The sequence below is a fragment of the Camelus bactrianus genome, chromosome 26, assembly GCF_048773025.1.
Source record: "Camelus bactrianus isolate YW-2024 breed Bactrian camel chromosome 26, ASM4877302v1, whole genome shotgun sequence".
Lineage (NCBI taxonomy): Eukaryota > Metazoa > Chordata > Mammalia > Artiodactyla > Camelidae > Camelus > Camelus bactrianus.
Window position 1 is genome coordinate 2,215,975 of NC_133564.1, and position 18,295 is coordinate 2,234,269.

Genomic DNA, 18,295 nt, shown 5'->3' on the forward strand with positions numbered 1-18,295 from the left:
CCCAGGGCTGGAAAATCCTTAACAGACAGGCTTCCCAGCTCCCTGCATTGTTCCTGGCACCAAGCATTTCCCATGGCGATGGTATCCTGTTCTCACAGACACAGTGCTCTGTGCAGCCAATAACCTCCATTCGACCTTGATCATATATATGCCTCACTCACCAGGCTTCTCCATACAGGCAGGAAAGCTGGCTTTCAAGTGCGTACAAAGCCACCCCTGTTCTTACCTGGGCTCTTCAGCGGCTTTTCCAGCATAAAGGCAGCCATGAAAGTGCTCACAGTTTGTACATGAGCCACACTACCTCTCTCCATCTGTCTCCCCACCTATACTACTTAGCTATGACCATTTTGAGAATCTTGGAAACAAATTTTTAAAAACAGAAAAGAAACTATTCTGTAACAAGTACTTAATACTTACAATTTTAAATGACAAGTTACAAAGTGAGTATTTACAAATTGAATCTGCCTTCCTAGGTGTCAGTTTTAACAGTTAAAAAATATAATAGCAAAAAATTCTCACTTACAAAATTAACAAAAACTTCAACAATAATCTGGAATAAACTCAAAAACAATGCCCATGTTGTACATGGAGAAACACAGGACTGTACTGAGGGGTAAAGTAAGAAGTGTGAATGCAGAGACATCAACATATTGTATGGAGGAAAGCAGTTTTGTAAAGATGAACGTTCTCCTAAGAATAATTCAAAACTTACTAAAAATTCCCATGACAGCTCTTATCTGTTTTTTTTTTAACTTGAACAAAATATTTTGGAACTCTTCAGGAATAATAAACTCATAATACTAGACAAGAAAATTGGGGATGGAAAAAAGAATAAAAAAAATCGCACTGTCAGATATTAAATATTTTTTTACCATATGTAAGATATAGCACTGGAGTAAGAAAGTAAGACTGACAGAAATAAACCATGAGCTCAAAAAGAGACTCTAGTGTACATAAATATTTTGTACAGTTGGGATTTCAAATCAAAGAGCAAAGTATGAATTCAATAATTGTCTTGGGACAATCAGAGAATCACCTGGAAAAAACAAATTCTATTCCAGTCATAATGACCACAAGAAAAATTACAGATAGTGATGTAAATATTAGAAAGTACTAATAACAGCAAATACAAATCTTTGCTTATAGTAATTCAACTTCTCCTCACTATAAAAAGTAGTATTATCATCTCCATCATAGAGATTAAAAAATCCTACAGAGGAGATGTATACCATTATAAGAAAATATTTCTAAGAATACTATCAAGGATAAAACCCAAAAAGAAGACATGTACTGTCTTAAGATTATTTTCGGCCACAACAAAAATAAACCTACTGAGCAAAATGAAAGGCAAGAAATGACAAGAAAAAGCTCTGTGATACATGTTAATGAAGACAAGGGGTTAATGTTCATAACATACAAAGAGCTGTCACAAAGCAACAAGAAGCTCCCTCACTTAAATGTGTGCAAAAGACAAAAGGGATCATTCACCTTTTAAAAGTCAGATGGCTAATGAGTGAAAAATGCTCAATACCTCACTGGTCATCAAGTGCAAACTAAAACAATGAAAAAGCAATTTTGCTCATCATATTGGCAAATGTTTTTAAAAAATATTCTAGGTAGTGTCCATCTTTGAGAGAACAAACTGAGCGATCTTTTTGGAGGATGACGTGTCAATGGATATGTAAACTCTGAAAAATGTGTGTACACACAGACTGAACTCCATTTTAGGAATAGTTTCGTTTAGAAAAAAAATCAGTTCAAAAAGATGTACTCATCAGAGCATTTACACAACACTGTTTACAATGGTGGGAAGAAAAGCTGAAGTGAAATCATATCCAGCGATAGAGAATTGGTTACATAAGTTATTCTACATCTTTTCATTCACCGCAGGAGAAGGAATTTCTAGAGTCACTTGAAAGGAGCCTGTGATGTATGTAATTGTCACATCCAGGGACTAAATTTCCAGAAACCTTAACTAAAGGAATACTCATACAAGATCACAGGAATGTTTGTACAAGAAGGACGCCAGTCAAACACCCTTTCTGACAGTGGAAAATGGAGAAAATTTAAGTATCCACCATCAAGACAATGATGCGGTAAATGAAGGCGAGCTGTGGGCACTAAGGGGCAGGCGTTTTGGCGTGGTCCAAGGCCTTGTCCACAGTACTCTCCCACCAAAGGTGTCCTTACACAAGAGACCAAATCTACTGCACATCAGGAGACCCCTCTACTCTATCTGAAAGGACCGGGTGAGTCTGGAGTGGGAGGACGTCTATGATATACACCTCAGTGAATAAACCGAGCTGCACAAAACATATAGTATGGCCTTATTTTTCAATAAAGCATATATACACACACATATACATAGATTTCTCATATACATGTATGTATGTATGTGTATATATATATGACAGGCATAAAGGTCATGAAATATATACACCACATAGTCAGCAGTTTTTACTCTCAGGAAAAAAAGGGGAAGGGATGTAGGGGCCTTTCGGTACCACCACAGTTCTCTTTTCAGTATTTCAGTTAAATATACTTGGAATTTAAAAGGTTATTTAAGTCCGAAGTAAAATGGACGTTGCCTCCACAAGACAGAATGCTATACTGGTCATTAAAAATCATGCCAGGGGAGAGAGAATACTGTAGAAAAAAGTGTAATAAGCCGAATGAAAAATGGAGGTCTCCACAAAGTAAACAGGCACAGAGTGCTCGCTCGTTTTTATGACAGACGTAATACACACTGATGAAAAGAACAGAAAATAGATGTTAAAGTGTTAATTATTATCTCTGAGTAGTGGGACCAGGATAGACCCTTTTGTCCCTTTTTTTAAGACTTATTATATTAAATACACATTATTTTTCATCTGAAAAAAGCATTTTTAGATGTCTAGTACCACACATTGAAAAAAATACACGAGTACTTACAGAAATAACTAGGAGACACGGCAGCAGGGTCACACAGTGTAGAACGGGCGATCCTGAATAACACTGCGCAGTTACATAAGGACCCACAAAGTGAGAGCACCTGCTGTCACAGGGCGTGGCCCCCTTCTATTTGTCAGTTGTGTCTTCAGGGCTGAGGCAGTTCTGAGCACGGCCAGTGTCAGTGCTGGTGTCTGGATGGATGCCACTGGAGGTGAGGGCACCTGCAAGCCGAGAGGAAGAACAGAAATCATCCTCTGCTTTTTCTGTCTTGTTTCTTTGTTACTTTTGAAGAGAGGTGTAAATAAGATAAACTAAATCTTCCCTACTAAAATTTCAGTAATGAAACCGTTTTTAAAGTGTTCACAACTTATATTCTGCCTATAACTGTCTTTTCAACAAAGCATCATATTTTTTAAATGTTAATTAACTCAGTTAATTAACTACCTGTTGAAACCTATTAAAGAACATGAAATGCACTATGTAAAATCACCACGCCTGCAGTGACTGGCACAGCTGTCTTGATAGCAGTGCAGTCAGCCCCCACCATCCCGCGGCCCTGAGCTCCTGATGCTGCTAAGAGAGCACGCTGCCACCTCAGATGGAGAGAAACGGTGAAAGCGTTTTCTGAAATCTACAGCACTGACAAAACATAACTGACAAATCCCAGGCTCCTTTGAGGCTGTCATTTTCTGTTTCTGGCCAACCCCCGTCAATGAGCAGAACCACCCCATTCCCGAGCCATGGGACTCACGTGGGAAGCAGTTTTGGAGAAATTTCCAGGTATAGAATGTAAAAAACTATACATAGATCTCTGAAAAAAGAAAAGATGCAATACTCTGATTTTGGAAGAAACTCAAAATATTCTCCTAAGCCTTAGTAGCTGGAAAGGCTGGGCATCTCCTAAGCCACTTATTTATTTCACAGCCAGTGAGCATCTCCCACAAACCCTGTTTCCCTGTGTCTGCTGGGAGCCTCAGGCACACTGTTGTTGTCGATCTTATAAGTGACAGGGCTGAGGCGTGTGTCTCACGCCTGCATCTCCCACACAGGCTCGCCTCCTAGCCTCACTGTCTGAACTTGGCCCCATTTCCTCACCTGTTTATTTGGTATCTGTTCTTCTGTAAACTGCCTGAAATGCTTTTTGGAACATGTCAGAAGAATCAGTGGGTAGAGAAATGGACAGATGGACAGGTGAGAGTTGGGGAGACAGAGTGACTCCAAGAAAAGGGGAACAAAGAAAATTTCCTATGCAGAACCCTCTTCTAGTCAGGGAAGAAAACCACCACGGAGAAGTGTGAAGAGGCAGGTGGCTTAGGACTGTTTCCTGGATTCCATGAAAAGTCACACCAAGAGATGAGAGGGTAGAAATATAAATAATAAAAGAAAAAAGCATGCATGCTTGAAAAATATATCTACAATATGTACTTTCTAAAGAATAGATTCAAATCAGCACGGCCCAATAACAAAATCCTTGGGTATTTACAGAAGTGAGAATCCCATCTCCAAACCACAAGGCATCCCTTCGGAGCACTAAGAGTCTACACGGGACGGTCATAAAGTTGTCACCGCAAAAGCGATGCTATCCTGCCCTTACGAGGAATGAGCAGCTGTGCTCGGGCTGCCCACGCGTGCCATTTACACCCCACAGCACCTCTACGGGAGAGGGACGCCTAGCGAGCCCCATCTCTGCAGGACAGAAAACAAGTCCAGGAGAGGCTAAGCCGACCTACCAGTTCTCCATCTCACAGGACTGGTCACTCCAGAGCAGGACTCGAACTCGGACCCACGTTTGTAAACGCAGTACTACCGTGATTTGTGTGCTTTTTGTGTGTATAATACATTTGTTTCCGGCATGAAAGGATATTTAACAAATGTTCGGTTGTCTTGTCTATCTCATTAGCTCACAATCTTTATATTTTTGAATTGTACTCTTTTCCCCTGGAGAAAGGAACGGAAAGAGCGAGGGTCAGAATGAGATGGGGCTCCATTCTTTATCTGTTACCACATCTCATCCAGTCCCCAACCAGGAAGAAGGATCAAATGTTCTCTTCATCTTTAAAGAGAGAGCTCCACTGATGGTGACTTACTCAACTCCAAAACCAAGTCTGGGGGAAGGGCACAGACAGCAACCAGAGAAGTATCACCCGTAGGAAGGAGAAAAGAGATCAGGGGAGGGCTCATGGGGTCAGCCTGATTTAATTTCAATGGATAATATAATACCACAGACTAAAAATACTAGCATGCAGTGAATTTGCTATTTCTTGACATCTAGCAAGTTTTCATAGCCCACATGAAACATTATCGTGAACTAGTGAAAGGAAGAGTCCACACTCAGGGAAAATCAATGCCACAGGCAGGCTGAAACCCAGGTTGGAGGAAAGGAAGAGAAAAGGCATAGTTAAGAAGAGGGGAAAGTCTGGGAAAAAGACATCATCACAAGGACTCTCCAGCATCATCCAGCAATCATATAATCATTCATTCAAGAGAGAGTTACTTAGGTCCTATTTTGTGCAAGATTTTACACAGGGCAAAGCAAGAGTGCAGCGTCCATGGTGGCAGCAAGTGGCGGGGCTATAATACAATTCTGATCCTTGTACCTTGCACAATTGTACTCAGTATAAAGGCAAAAAAATAAGGTAAAATAATACTATGTAAACTCTACGCATTGTTGAAAAAAATTAAAGAAGACCTAAATACCTGGACAGACACACCACGCACATTCCTGGATCAGATGACAGCGCTCTTGGGATGGCAGTGCTCCCCAGAGCGATCTGTATACTCAACGTGGTCTCGATCACAATCCCAGCGGGCTCCTCTGCAGTAACTGACTAGCTGCTGCTACTATTCATATGGGAATTTGAGGGACTCAGTAACCAAAACGTACTTGAAAAAGAAGAAAAACATGAGAGGACTTGTAATTCTCAATTTCAAACCTTACAACTGTATCTCCAGGTGAGATTAGAGGCCATTTTTAAGTTATTACTGGGTTTATCCTTATTTTCAAAATTCTGTACAATGAATATACCTGTTAGAATAAGAAAAATAAAAAGTAAGATATCTTGTAAAACATGCACAGTGATTCATTCATTAGGAAAAAAATTATTTTAACTATAAAGTGGTAAACAAATATCTAGTGAAAAAGGACTACTTAAAAACAAGTGTGCATTTATAATTTTCATAAATTGAAAACTGAAAAGCACAAAAACATCAAGTTTCTAGGGAGACTAGTGAAACATATTAATAGTTATTTTCAAAAATTCTAATTGAACAATGAAAACTCAAGAAAGGGAAAATTGTGATTGACACCCAAGTGCAAACACATGGAGAGCAAAGGCCTAGAAATCACAGTTCCTTTAAATCTGCTTCTAACTCAATAGGAGAGGAAATTCCTCACTTAGGGGACAGTGGAATCCCATACATAAGACAGGATACACAGTACAAACTGCAGTAGTATCGGGAGTGAATTTCTTAGAATTCTAATGTTACAACATTGCTGAAAAACTATAAAAACACTGACAGACAGATTAAAACACACAGTCATATATATTATATTGAAACATATGTAGTCTGCTCCCATGTTGCATAGAAATACAAACATATTTGTTCATTTATAGGCACTGATTACTTTATCCCACATAGAATATTTCAACTAAAACAAAAAATCAATAATACACTCCTCTTGACAAATCTACTTGATAAGTTACTCTGCTATGTAACCATAATGTGTTTAAGATAGATCTAAAATTAGTGAAAAATCTTTGTATGGTTTCTTGAATTGTTCTCAAAATTCCAAGCTTAATTTTCAAATAGATCTGAGCAGTATTTCTATATTATCTTTTCCCTTGTGAAATGAACAACACAGTCTGTTGTCAAAATTCTGTCCTTACAATGATTCACGAGCACCGTTTCCTAACAAAACTGCTGAACAGCAAGGCACTATCCAGACACTGTGACCAAATAAATGAAACACAAGGAAGACAGTGACCCTAACCTGGAGGGCTTATAATCTGTGTCAACAGCGGGTTTTTATTTGATTGGTTTGATTGGGTAGCAAAATAAAATCAATCAAGTACTTTCTGCTTTTAGCATTCTGTAAGTCATGACTGTTTTTAGTGTCATGAGAAGGAAAGACTTAAGCATGACTTGATTAGGTCAACTAGCAACAATCATCACTGGAGAGTGAGTAATAAAGAAGTTAACTGATAGAAATGCTTCTGCCTACATGAGACCTAAAATAAATCTATACTGATATCCGAAAGGAAAATGAGGAGATGAGGTCCCCAATGAGAAAACAAACAAGGAATCAAAAAAGGAAAGACGTTTTCATTAACGATTCCAGGCAGTAGTGGAGCATGGTGGTGAGGATCACAGATGTTTGGGACGAACATGAGTGCCTGAACTCCCACAGCACTGGGTAGCTGTGAAACTGATATTTCAGAGAAATTTTCTGCATCTCAGTCTTCTATCCATACACTGGGGACAACAACCGCACCCATCTCCTAGAACGGTCCTACGAATTAAGTTATTTTATATATAAAATTTTAAATAAAATACCTCAGATTTTAAATAATACCCCAAAAGCACAAGGAACAAAGAAAACAGAGATAAATTGGAGTTCATCAAAATTTAAAACTTTGCTTCAAAGGGCACCATCCAGAAAGTGAAAAAACAACACACAGAAGAAATTTTTTTCAAATCATTTATCTGATAAGGAATTTGTATCTATAAAAAAAACAAGTACCTCCTACAACTCAACAATAAAAAGGCAACTCAATTAAAAGGTGAATAAAGGATCTGAAATGGTATTTTTCAAGGAAAATATACAAATGGCCAATAAGCACAATGAAACGATGTTCAATATCATTAGCTGTAAGGGAAATCAAGTCAAACCCACTAGGAGAAACCGCTTCAAACTCACAACAATAGGTTATAATAAAAAAAAGAGTAACAAGCACTAATAAGGACACAGAGGAAGCGGAGCGCGCAGCCCTTGCTGGTGAGGACGTAACACAGCGTGGCCACTTTGGAAAACAGCCTGGCAGGTCCTCAGAGAGTTGAACATTTGGTTTCTGAATGACCCAGCAACTCTGCTGTCTGGGCACAAACGTAAGAGAACTGAAAACAAATGTCCAGATAAAAACTCCTACAGGAATATTCATGGCGACACTACTCATCACAGCCAAAAAGCAGAAACAACCCAATTGCCTATCACCTGATGAATGGGTAAACAGTGGGGCCCAGCCATACAGTGGAATATTAGTCAGCAATAGCAAAGCATAGAGTACTGACCCAGGCCACAACGTGGACAAACTTTGATAACGTTACTCAGTGTGAAATAAGTCAGTCACAATAGACGGTTCCACCTACATGAAGTGACTCGATTTAAATGAAATGTCCAGCACAGGCAAATAAACAGAGAGAGAAGAGTGGCTCCTTGGGGCTGGGGGAGGATGGGGAAGATGGGAATGACTGCTTATGCATACGGGGCTTCCTGTTGGGGGAATGAAAATATTCTAAGATTAAATGGGATGCACAATTATGGGCATAGAGTAAAAACGACTGTATATTTAAATGGGTGAATTGTATTAAAACTGGTAAGAAAAAAAGCAACCCGGGCCAGTACCTTCCCTAGTAAATGCAAATTGCTAACTTTTATTAGAGGAAGAAGAAACTGCCCTCAGCATGAAAGTAGGAGATCAGCAAATGTGAGTTAACCAAAATTGGACAAGAGCATTTCACTTGAAACAGTAGCTGAGTGTACACGGAATATTCAGAAATAGGAAAATCAGTTTCACATCAGGAAGAAGCATTCTGCTTCAAATGCAGATCAAGGATTCAGCAAGCCCAGCTGCTACAAATGACCAGAGAAGAAACCTGGTTCTTAAAACAAGCACCAGAGCCAACAAGGAAATGGTGGTGAGGAAAGCAGGCGGCCGAATATCTGGAACAGTTTGCTGCAAATAATTTCTCCACTGAAAATTTAAAAATAAAATGAAAGTGATAAAATGCTCTGTTGACCTCACGTGAATGGGCTTCCTTCGGTGCTCGACTGTTCTGTAACCCTGATTGAGAGACTCAGGAGAATCAGCATGTCTACTGGGAGTCCCCAAAGGACTGCCCACCAGCACGCTGACCACCATCACATCTGCCAGGGTTGAATTGCAGAGAAGAGAACAAATTCTGAAAGGCACAGGAAATGTTGACAAAGGAAGAAAAGGCTGCAGTCAGTCCTGGGACAGAGGCCCTCTGAGCAGAGGCCAGAAGGCTGCAGGTGAACTGCAGTGGCCGTGGGACAGGAAGCGACCATGGGGGAGCATATCTCAATTCTCTCCTCTCTCTCCATCGGGTAAGAGTGGTAAACCTGCATCCTTCTCACCTGGAACTGTGGGTTGGCTGGCAGAAGTCTTACCGACATGGAATGATTATTCAAGTCTCTGTGGAAAAAGTCAATAAATCGAGAGGGAGTAGGGAGCCAACTCCACGAGCCTCTCAATTGCACCCTTATTTATTGTGTATAATCAAAGGAAAAATTCATTAACCATTGTGTGATAGTAATAGGAACTTCGGGAAAGACAGTATGAAGCAGAGATTGTAGAATACACAATGAGTACAAAGGATTAGTGTATCTTTAGGGAAGTAATGGGGTGAGGGGAACAAGATACATTTTTAGACATATGAATTACAAAGCAGACCACCAGACCAGCCAGGTCCTTGTTCTGTGGATCATAGACTATCTAACAGCACACAAGCTCAGCGTTTATACCTGAGGGCCTCGGTCCTTGCTTTGCAACCAGCAGAGTGCTATCTAAAACCTCAACTATGCAAGCAAAGCATTGTCTCTGCTTTTTAATGCAAGGAGACTGGAGTGAGGATGTACAGGCACTTGCTTGTAAAGCAGTTTTTAAGCATATATTTTTCTTCTTAAAGTTCACAGGCGGCTGGAGTGTGTTACAATTTGTTAAACCAATCATGGGCTCCCACATGGAACCATTATGGAGGACACCCTAAGATGACAAATCCTGCCTCTGGGTCTTTTCCTGCCATCTTCAGCCACTCTAGCAGGGTCTAGGTACATCCGTGAATAACGATCCTACAGAACTACCCACACTCTTAACTCCTGGTGCTTGAAACTTAATTTTAGCTCTACACAACTTACCGTAGAAAAGTTTCAGAAATAAAAGGTATAATATTCCTTTTATATCTCATCATATTACTGATTTTTCTGATTGCTCTAAGTTGCTTCTACTTGGTAAAGCAGATAATTCTGCAGGTGAATTCAGTAATTTCCATTGGGCATATCTAGCCATTTTGGGCTCTCTAACTTCTATTGGTCAAATACCGATACACTTAATTGATTTCTTTGTTTATCAATTTCAGCCGGGAGGAGAGGGAGTGTCACTCTTTTCCTCAGCCCACCCTCAACACTTTTCTCATCAACTCAGGCCTCCTGAAAACAAAACAAAGGATTTGTTTCCCTTCTACTCTTTCCACAAAACCAACAGGAAACATCAGCCTGGAGAAAGAATTCAACACAAATGTTAAAACAAAAATCTATAAACCTGGAGCAACTCCATCTCCGAATCATGATACACAATGACATGAGAGTAAGTGTGTCAGGCACAAAGCATGCGTGAGCCTGACCACCTGATTTCTATTCTTCAAAGGAAGGAAGGTTTTCATATTTTTTATTATCATTCTTTGTCATTGTTTCTGAATATGCCAAAAAATAGTTTATGAAAGAATTATGCACTGCAATAACAGGTTACTATTGTATCAATTATAGAAGGCATTCAGAGGGGATAGGAAAAGCCACCTCTGTAAAAAATGCAAAATTTCTTCCCCTGTTAAGAACACGTATACAAAATGCAACAGAGAATTCAAATTCTTGTGGAGAGGAGCAAAAGCCACAGAACCAAAGCAAAGTCAACAGAATGAGTTAATTCAGAATTCACTGGACAAACATGCTCAATGTATTCAAATAATTTTAAAGGCACACTGCAAACCATTCACTTAATGATCTGCAGGCTAGAGGAAGCATTTCCTGCTTTAACAGACAACAGAAATCAATAGGGTGCCCCAACAAACAAGGACCAAAGAACAATCAGGTTTTTAACAGCTCTGATAAATCAGCATGTTCTAAAGATCAAAATCCAGAAATTTTAAACATTCATTCACACCACAATGAAACAAGCACTTAAAAAAAAAAAAACAAAGAAACTAAGCACATAGATCATGTACATAGAACAATGAGGACTTCATGTACCGCTGGAAGAACAGGCTATAGCCTTTTACTTGAAAAATAAAACTACTTTTAATGATAACTGCTAAAACACATTTCATCATTCATGTTGCCTTGAAAAATCTGAGGCACTTGTATCTGATCAGAAAAGCAATTCTGGGTAATAGTAAGTTACAATTCAGTGCCAGTTTGCTTTAGAAGAAAAGAGAAAAAAAAGCTACTGTTTCTCATATCCTGCACAAAGTGTGAAGTGCCTCCCTCCCTCTTTCTCCTCCTGTTTTCTGAGCTCATGCTCCCCAACCCTTCTGAAACAAGTATGAGAAACTCTTATTCCCACCAATATGCAAAATGACAAAAGAATATCAATTTATTTGTGTAAATATATGCCTATACCTTGAACTGTAGGAGAAAGGTATCAGAAGTCCATATGAAACTTATTTCTAGATTCCTGAAATCACACACACAAACGTTCACACAGACACAGACACATACCCCCTGGATTACTGGGCACTTCACAAGTTTAGGAATTCCAACTTCTAGAAGATAACTTTGTAGTTAGTTTAAAATACAAATCTGTCAGCCTTTGAAAGCCTTGATCATCTGCTAAACCATCCAAATATCAAAGAGATCCAATTAGCTTTCTCTGTAGAATGTAATTTCACTTGATGGCAAAACAGACCCTAAGAAGTACTGGATCAAAGATTCGTGTTTATCACTACCTATGATCGTTTTTAAGCACATTAACAGATTCAGAAATGTATGTCTCAACAACATTTATTCTTATTGAAAAAGCATACGTGTTCAACTCTCTATACAGTGACTAGGTCCCATGATGGTGTTTAAGAGCTATTTTGTGCATTGAAATATTTATTTTCAAGTGCAGACAAGGAGGGTGTGTATTACTCAGTTGTAGAGCACCTGCTTAGCATGAACAATGTCCTGGATTCAGTCCCCAGTACCTCCAAAAAATAAATAAAAATAAGTGCATATTTAAAAATAAGAATAAAGTTATATAAAAAAAAGCAGACTAAAAAGCACTGCAATCTATATGCTACAATTATACTAAAAAAAAAGTGTTTCTTTCAAATATTGACTATATGCCAATCACAGAGACAATCACAAATCACACCTGAACCATCACGTGTGATTCTCAACAACCCTAAGTAGACACGGATGAGAAACCCGGCACTGAGGATGAGGAGACGGAGCTCGGAAGATCCGGGGACTCTGACCGTCCTGCTCCCCGTGACACCACGTCAACCCAGGGCAAGCTCTGACAGACCTGCTCTGAGGGGACACCCAGCTGCATGGAACCTTGGGGCATTGGGGAGTCCCAGAAAACACTAAAAATTGTTCAGTGAAAAACCAGCTCAAATATATTACACTTTGCCACATCCTTTAAAAAGGGAAAATGACTGAGACCTTTTTGATGCCTCCGTGTCCTTTCTGCCATCATCAATTATTTGCCCTCTCAGGGTGACCAGTGAAGAACTGGACCCCATATGAAATGCACTCAGATGGAAGAGCTTTTAAAGTTATTTTAAGAAGTTTGTAAGACCCTGTCTATGCCTCACACAGGTGGTCATCCATCACTTCTCACCGGTGTGGACGTACCACCTGAAATCACTCCTTTCTGCTTTTTAAAATCCCTTCATCTAATCCAGGCTTTTCAACAGCAAAGAAGCACCTCAACCACAGACACTGGACAGCTTTTCACCAAACGGACTCGAACAGCCCATTGTACTATCTGGAAACCCTTTTCTTCTATTAAAACCACTTCCAGGTACTTCATCATTTTCTGATTGGTGGACTTGGCCTCTGACTGGCCTACTCAGAGAGCTCCCAGCCTCACATGCGGGGGTGGGAGAGGACCCTGCTGTTGGGGGAAATCAGTGAGGAAGGCGGACATACTCCCGCCAGGTCTGCAAGGGTAGAATTGCCACAACGTGTTCAGAAATTATACCGTCATCACCCCTGGGCTCCCATGGACTTGTTTCACATTAACCAAACTCATGACACACTGATGAAAGAAAACCAGAAACTTAACTTATTAATGTAACAGAAGACGTGAAACTATGAACCAGACTGAAATATCAGAGTTCAACCATGAGTACATTTTCTCAATGGCCTAATCACGGGGAGGCAGTCACATGGCAAGCATGGACAGAAACAGAGCAGGAAGGGTTTCTAGATTAACTCAATGGACTAAATTTCTGTTATAAGAACTGATCTACTGCCTGGAAAACAAATAACGCCAATCACGATGCACTCTCTGTGGACAGTGGCCAATACATGACTATGAGCATCTGTGTAACTCTCTTTTCCCTGTCCTTTCTGGGCTAAAATATGCACAGAGGTACAAAGATTCAGGGATGCAGATAACACTAAACACCCAAAGCCCATCTCTGGGAGCCTCAAACCAGTAAGCCAGGGTTTAAATACCAGCTCTGCCACTTACTATTTCTGTGATTTTGGCCAACTTACCCTCTGTGTGCCTCAATTTCCACACTGTAAAACTGGGATAACAATCAAACCTTCCTTACTCGCTTGTTGAGAAGATTGAAGGATTCATTTCTGTAAAACTCTCAGAAAAGAATGTAGCACATTTTGGGTGTTCAACAAATGTCAACTTAATATCAAAGTGATTTACAAGTCTCCCTTCTAATCATCTTATGTGTTTCCTGGCTAGTATAAGTCCCAAAGAAAATCCTTATTACTCCTTTTATAAACTCTTGGGGAGGACCCTTATCTTCCATCCCACCACCTGTTTAAACCGAGGGACGGAATGCCTCCTAACCACTCCTCTGGGCCATGGAGAGTGCTTCTCCATTCACACCCCTGGCCCCTGGCCAACAGCTAGCCCTCGTCACACTAACAGAGTGAGGTGTGAGTCCGGGGAGACAAGCAGGGCATTTGAAACCCTTCCTTTCCCTCCAGTGTTGATCACCATTGGGAAGCACTTGGGATGCTCGGCTTCATGACAGGACAGCTTTGTGCATGAACGGGCAGGTCCTCTCAAGGGAAGGCTCGCTATGTCACAGAGCTACATGGGACAGGGTGAGTCTCTAATTCTGGGACACAGTATCATGACACGCATTTTCCCACAGCCCTGAAGTTCATGGAGAACGTGGCTTCATCAGTAACAAAGAAGACATTTATCGCCTGCCTACTCTTTTGTGTCATCTCTCAGTTGGCTGCTGGAGACAACATGTGTATAAGTATTGGATCCCTTTAAGCCCCAAAATATATGAAGTAACAAAGAATTCTGTGGCTTAACATTGGTTCAGGGCGACTGTGTAACAGTTCTGACTCTGCTGATGCTTAATTATGGGTATAGGAACTAAGGAACCTCCTCAAATATCTTTCAGCATAAAACCAGCTTTTCTTATTTTCCTGTTTCTTAGTAATTGCCAAAGACTCTCAAATGATGGCTTCACACAAAAAAGCAGCTAAAGTTTATGAGCCCTCTTGACATACCCACAGTGGTAAACACTTTACATAATTTCTAATTCTCACAATTCTACAAAGAGATATGAATGTCCCCATCTCACAGACAAGGGAAAAACTCAGAGCAAACTGACTCAGGCTCACGTGGCTCAGTGGCAGCACGTGCACGCAAACCCAACTCAAAAATCTACACCCCTTCGTATATGTACCAAACCTCCTACCACCAATTAACACACAGCGGCGGAGTCAATACTCAGGGAACTCAATACACTTTTCAGCTTTAAGGTGCTCCAGAGGCCGCTTCTAGCTGTTTTATAAAATCCCGGCTCACTGACTTCTAACACTGGAAGAAAAGACCGATTTTGCCATTGTTTGCACAGCAAGTCTGAAATGTTCACAGCGAGATGACAGAATAAGTCTAAGACATAAGCAGAATAATTTTTCCAGGTAGACAGACATAATGGACATTGTGCTATTCTGAAGCACTAAGCAACGGAATCAAAACAAAATAACATTTGTTAAGCCTTCTTTTGCAAAAGGAATATTAAGACTGTTAGAAGTTGCAACAGCGCCACCTATGGCTAAAATGACCTTCCAGGTTGCCGGGAAAGATGCAACACAAAAATTGCCTGTAGGATCAGAAAAGAGAATCAGATAACTAAAAGCTTATGTAGCACATACTGCACTTTGCTTCGGGGGAAGGGAAGGGTATTCAGTATTTAATCTGATATTGCTAATACTCCTGAATATAAACAAAAGACATAGGTTCATGGAAACTCATCTTAGAAGAGGAAAGAATCCAGTCCAGCCACTTCATTTTACAGGAGGGGAAACTGAGACATGGGTTCTGTCCTGCAATCGGCAGCAAAGCTCTCCCAGGCCTCATGTCTTGCACTGTAGCATAAACCAACAGATCTGTACTAGGCCTATATTCATAAAAGTCACGTTTGTATTTTTCCAACAGTAGGTTATCTAAGTATCTTGCAAAATAATTCTCAAAGAGCCAGGATATCATACAAGATTGATGAAATACAAAAACATTTATTTACATAATAAAACAGCATGAGCTTTATTCTATTAAAAAAGTGACTTGTTAAATCAATGTTTTGATATTTTAACCTGTTAAGAGTGCAGGAAAAAAAATCAAAATTTTGCTTAATCACAAAAGAGAGAAGCTTATTCCCTGAAAATGATCAATGTGGATTTTACTAAACTTAATGAATCTGGTCAGAATTCCACGAATTTAAATGTCTGTGTGGATGGTTAAACGGCAACATGAATTCTGAGTTGTAACAATACATATTCTGTGTAAATAATATTCAAGGTCGTCTGATTAAGGCAATTTAACTAGTCCCTGTCTCACTAGTATGATACAGATTTCATTAAAACTTCATACTACACTAAAAAAAAAAAAAAGAATCCTTGTTACTTTAAACCATATTCAAATATATCATATATATAAATATTATAAATATTGTATATGCATCAGAAATAAGCGACACTCTTTAGTATTCAGAGTTGATCCTTCTAAAATATCTGTCATTCTGACAGCATATTTTTATTAATCACCTCTTGGGTTCTTTGTATACAAGGCGTCTAACTCTCACAGTCAGACAAGTTAAACGATATTACTCAAATTTCACAAATAAGGAAATGTACTTAAGCCATGAAAACAACTTACATATTCACCATCAAGAAAGAAAAGAGTAAAGATTTTACTTATAATATTCACTGACAATCTTGTCTTCCATATTAAGACTACATAAAACCAATTCAGTCTTTGTAAGTATTTCTGTCAATAAGGGCCACTAGAGAAAAACAAGTAACATCATTAACAGTGGTTGGACTTTCAAAGCCCACTTCTCTTTGGCACTATAATTGTTTTTAATGTTTTGTTTTTTGTGCTAACAGACCACTAAATTAAAAAAATTAACTTTTTATGTAATTACCTGAGAATTAAACATTTGTGAAAATGTACAATTTTAATTTATGACACTCTGTCTCACATTCTCACTGGTGTCTCTCCTTTGAAGTCCTCATAAGGCTGAGATCACTAAAATCGGCCATTTATGGAGTCACAGCAGTTCAGGTAGCCACTCAACGGGAGGCTGATTAGAGGAGCAATTAAGAATGCATCCTGTGCAGCCTGCGTTCCAGCACCGAGCTAGCCAACGCCAGCTGGGTGTGATTTAGGACAAGCTGCTCCATCTCTCAATCCCTCAGCTGCAAAAAAGGAGACACTGATACCTACCCTCAAACACCTGCTATGAAGTAAAACATGAGGAAAGCATTTTAGTGTTAGGTAGGTGTCCACTCAGAGCGAGTTTGGTCATTATGATGATGAGGATGGCTGTTAATAAATTAAGCTAGACCAAAAAGGAGAAATCACCTTAAAGGAGAAACATTTTAATTCAATCAGCATTTCCTTTTGGATGGATTGCAGAATGTTCTATTGATGTTTTTAATAAACCAAATTTTGTCCATTAATTATAGATTTACAGGTTCATGGACAAGTCTCCAGAAAAAGAATTAGAGGCCTCTAACCTCTGAATACTAAGAAAGTAAATTAAAAAAAAAATCATTTGGGAGATTATACCTCATTTGGGAGAGTATGTGCTTAGCATGCATGAGGCCCTCAGTTCAGTCCCCATAAACTCCATTTAAAAACTTTCTTTTTTAAGAAATGGAGAATTAAAGCAAAAAGATGGAGGAATACAGAATACTTTAGAGACTCATCTCAGATTTAAGATGGGGAGAAAACATCCATTTCTCAGAGGAAATCTTGAGAACTATGTAAACAGTATCTGAGATGTCTAGTCTTCTAACATTATTCATGAATTCATATTACCAAGTCTTAAAACTACCTGATAACCCACAGAGGTGATACTGATCGTAACACCTGCCAACACGGATCGAGCTCCCGCTAGGACTGCTCTGTTCTGACATCTCTGCTCCTGAGGCCTGACCAGGCTGAGAGCACTAAATTCGGTCATTCATGAGCATCTCGTGTAAGTCCTCCATGTGTGCTTCTAACTCTCCCCTCACCAGCCCCTCTGAGGGAAGCACTGTTATCATCATCCCCACCTGCAGATAAGGCCACTGAGGCACAGAGACTAAACCCTTTCCAGGTCACATTGGCATTAAAGGACGTCTGTATTTCTGCTGTTTTGCTTTTGACAAAGTAATCTGAGATATCAATTCAAGGGAGACTGTTAAATAGTCAAGTCTGTCAGGTCTTCACCTCAAAGAGCAGATACTATAAATTCCTGATGTAGGATGAGGCTGCCGCCACAAACTGACTCAGCTTGAAATTAATATCCAAGGTGAAGCAGCGGATTCACGTAAATATTCACGACTGTCAACTCCGCTCACGGGTCTGGGCCCTTCACTGCCTGAACGGGGGTGAAATCCCCACCCGTGTCAGGGAGGGACTCGCAGCTCTTCCGGGACTCACCCAGGATTCACGGGCTGTTTCCCCCCACAGGCTGTCCTCAACGATTAAAAAGCTCTCAAGATTTTTACACCATGCAAAACTGAAAGACATTTCTGCAGATGGAGCACTTTCTCAGACTTAAAACTTTTTTGCCTACACTCAGCAAGGGGCAAAAAAAAAAAAGAAACATGACTCTACAAAGTCTCTGACCCTCACCACTCACGGGAGTAGAACGGCCACAGCAG

General features: G+C 39.8%; 1 protein-coding gene across 1 annotated transcript in view; it reads right to left on the reverse strand.

The window, feature by feature from the left end:
• The window catches only part of LOC141575159 (uncharacterized), a 115,542-nt gene that overhangs the window by 28,918 nt on the left and 68,329 nt on the right, over positions 1-18,295 (reverse strand). Inside the window, exons 5-8 of the mRNA XM_074353779.1 lie at positions 5,629-5,814; positions 4,662-4,869; positions 3,683-3,742; positions 2,932-3,152 (exon numbers count right to left, since the gene is read on the reverse strand). The gene's annotated coding sequence lies outside the window, so the exon portion shown is untranslated. The remainder of the gene's footprint in view (positions 1-2,931; positions 3,153-3,682; positions 3,743-4,661; positions 4,870-5,628; positions 5,815-18,295) is intronic.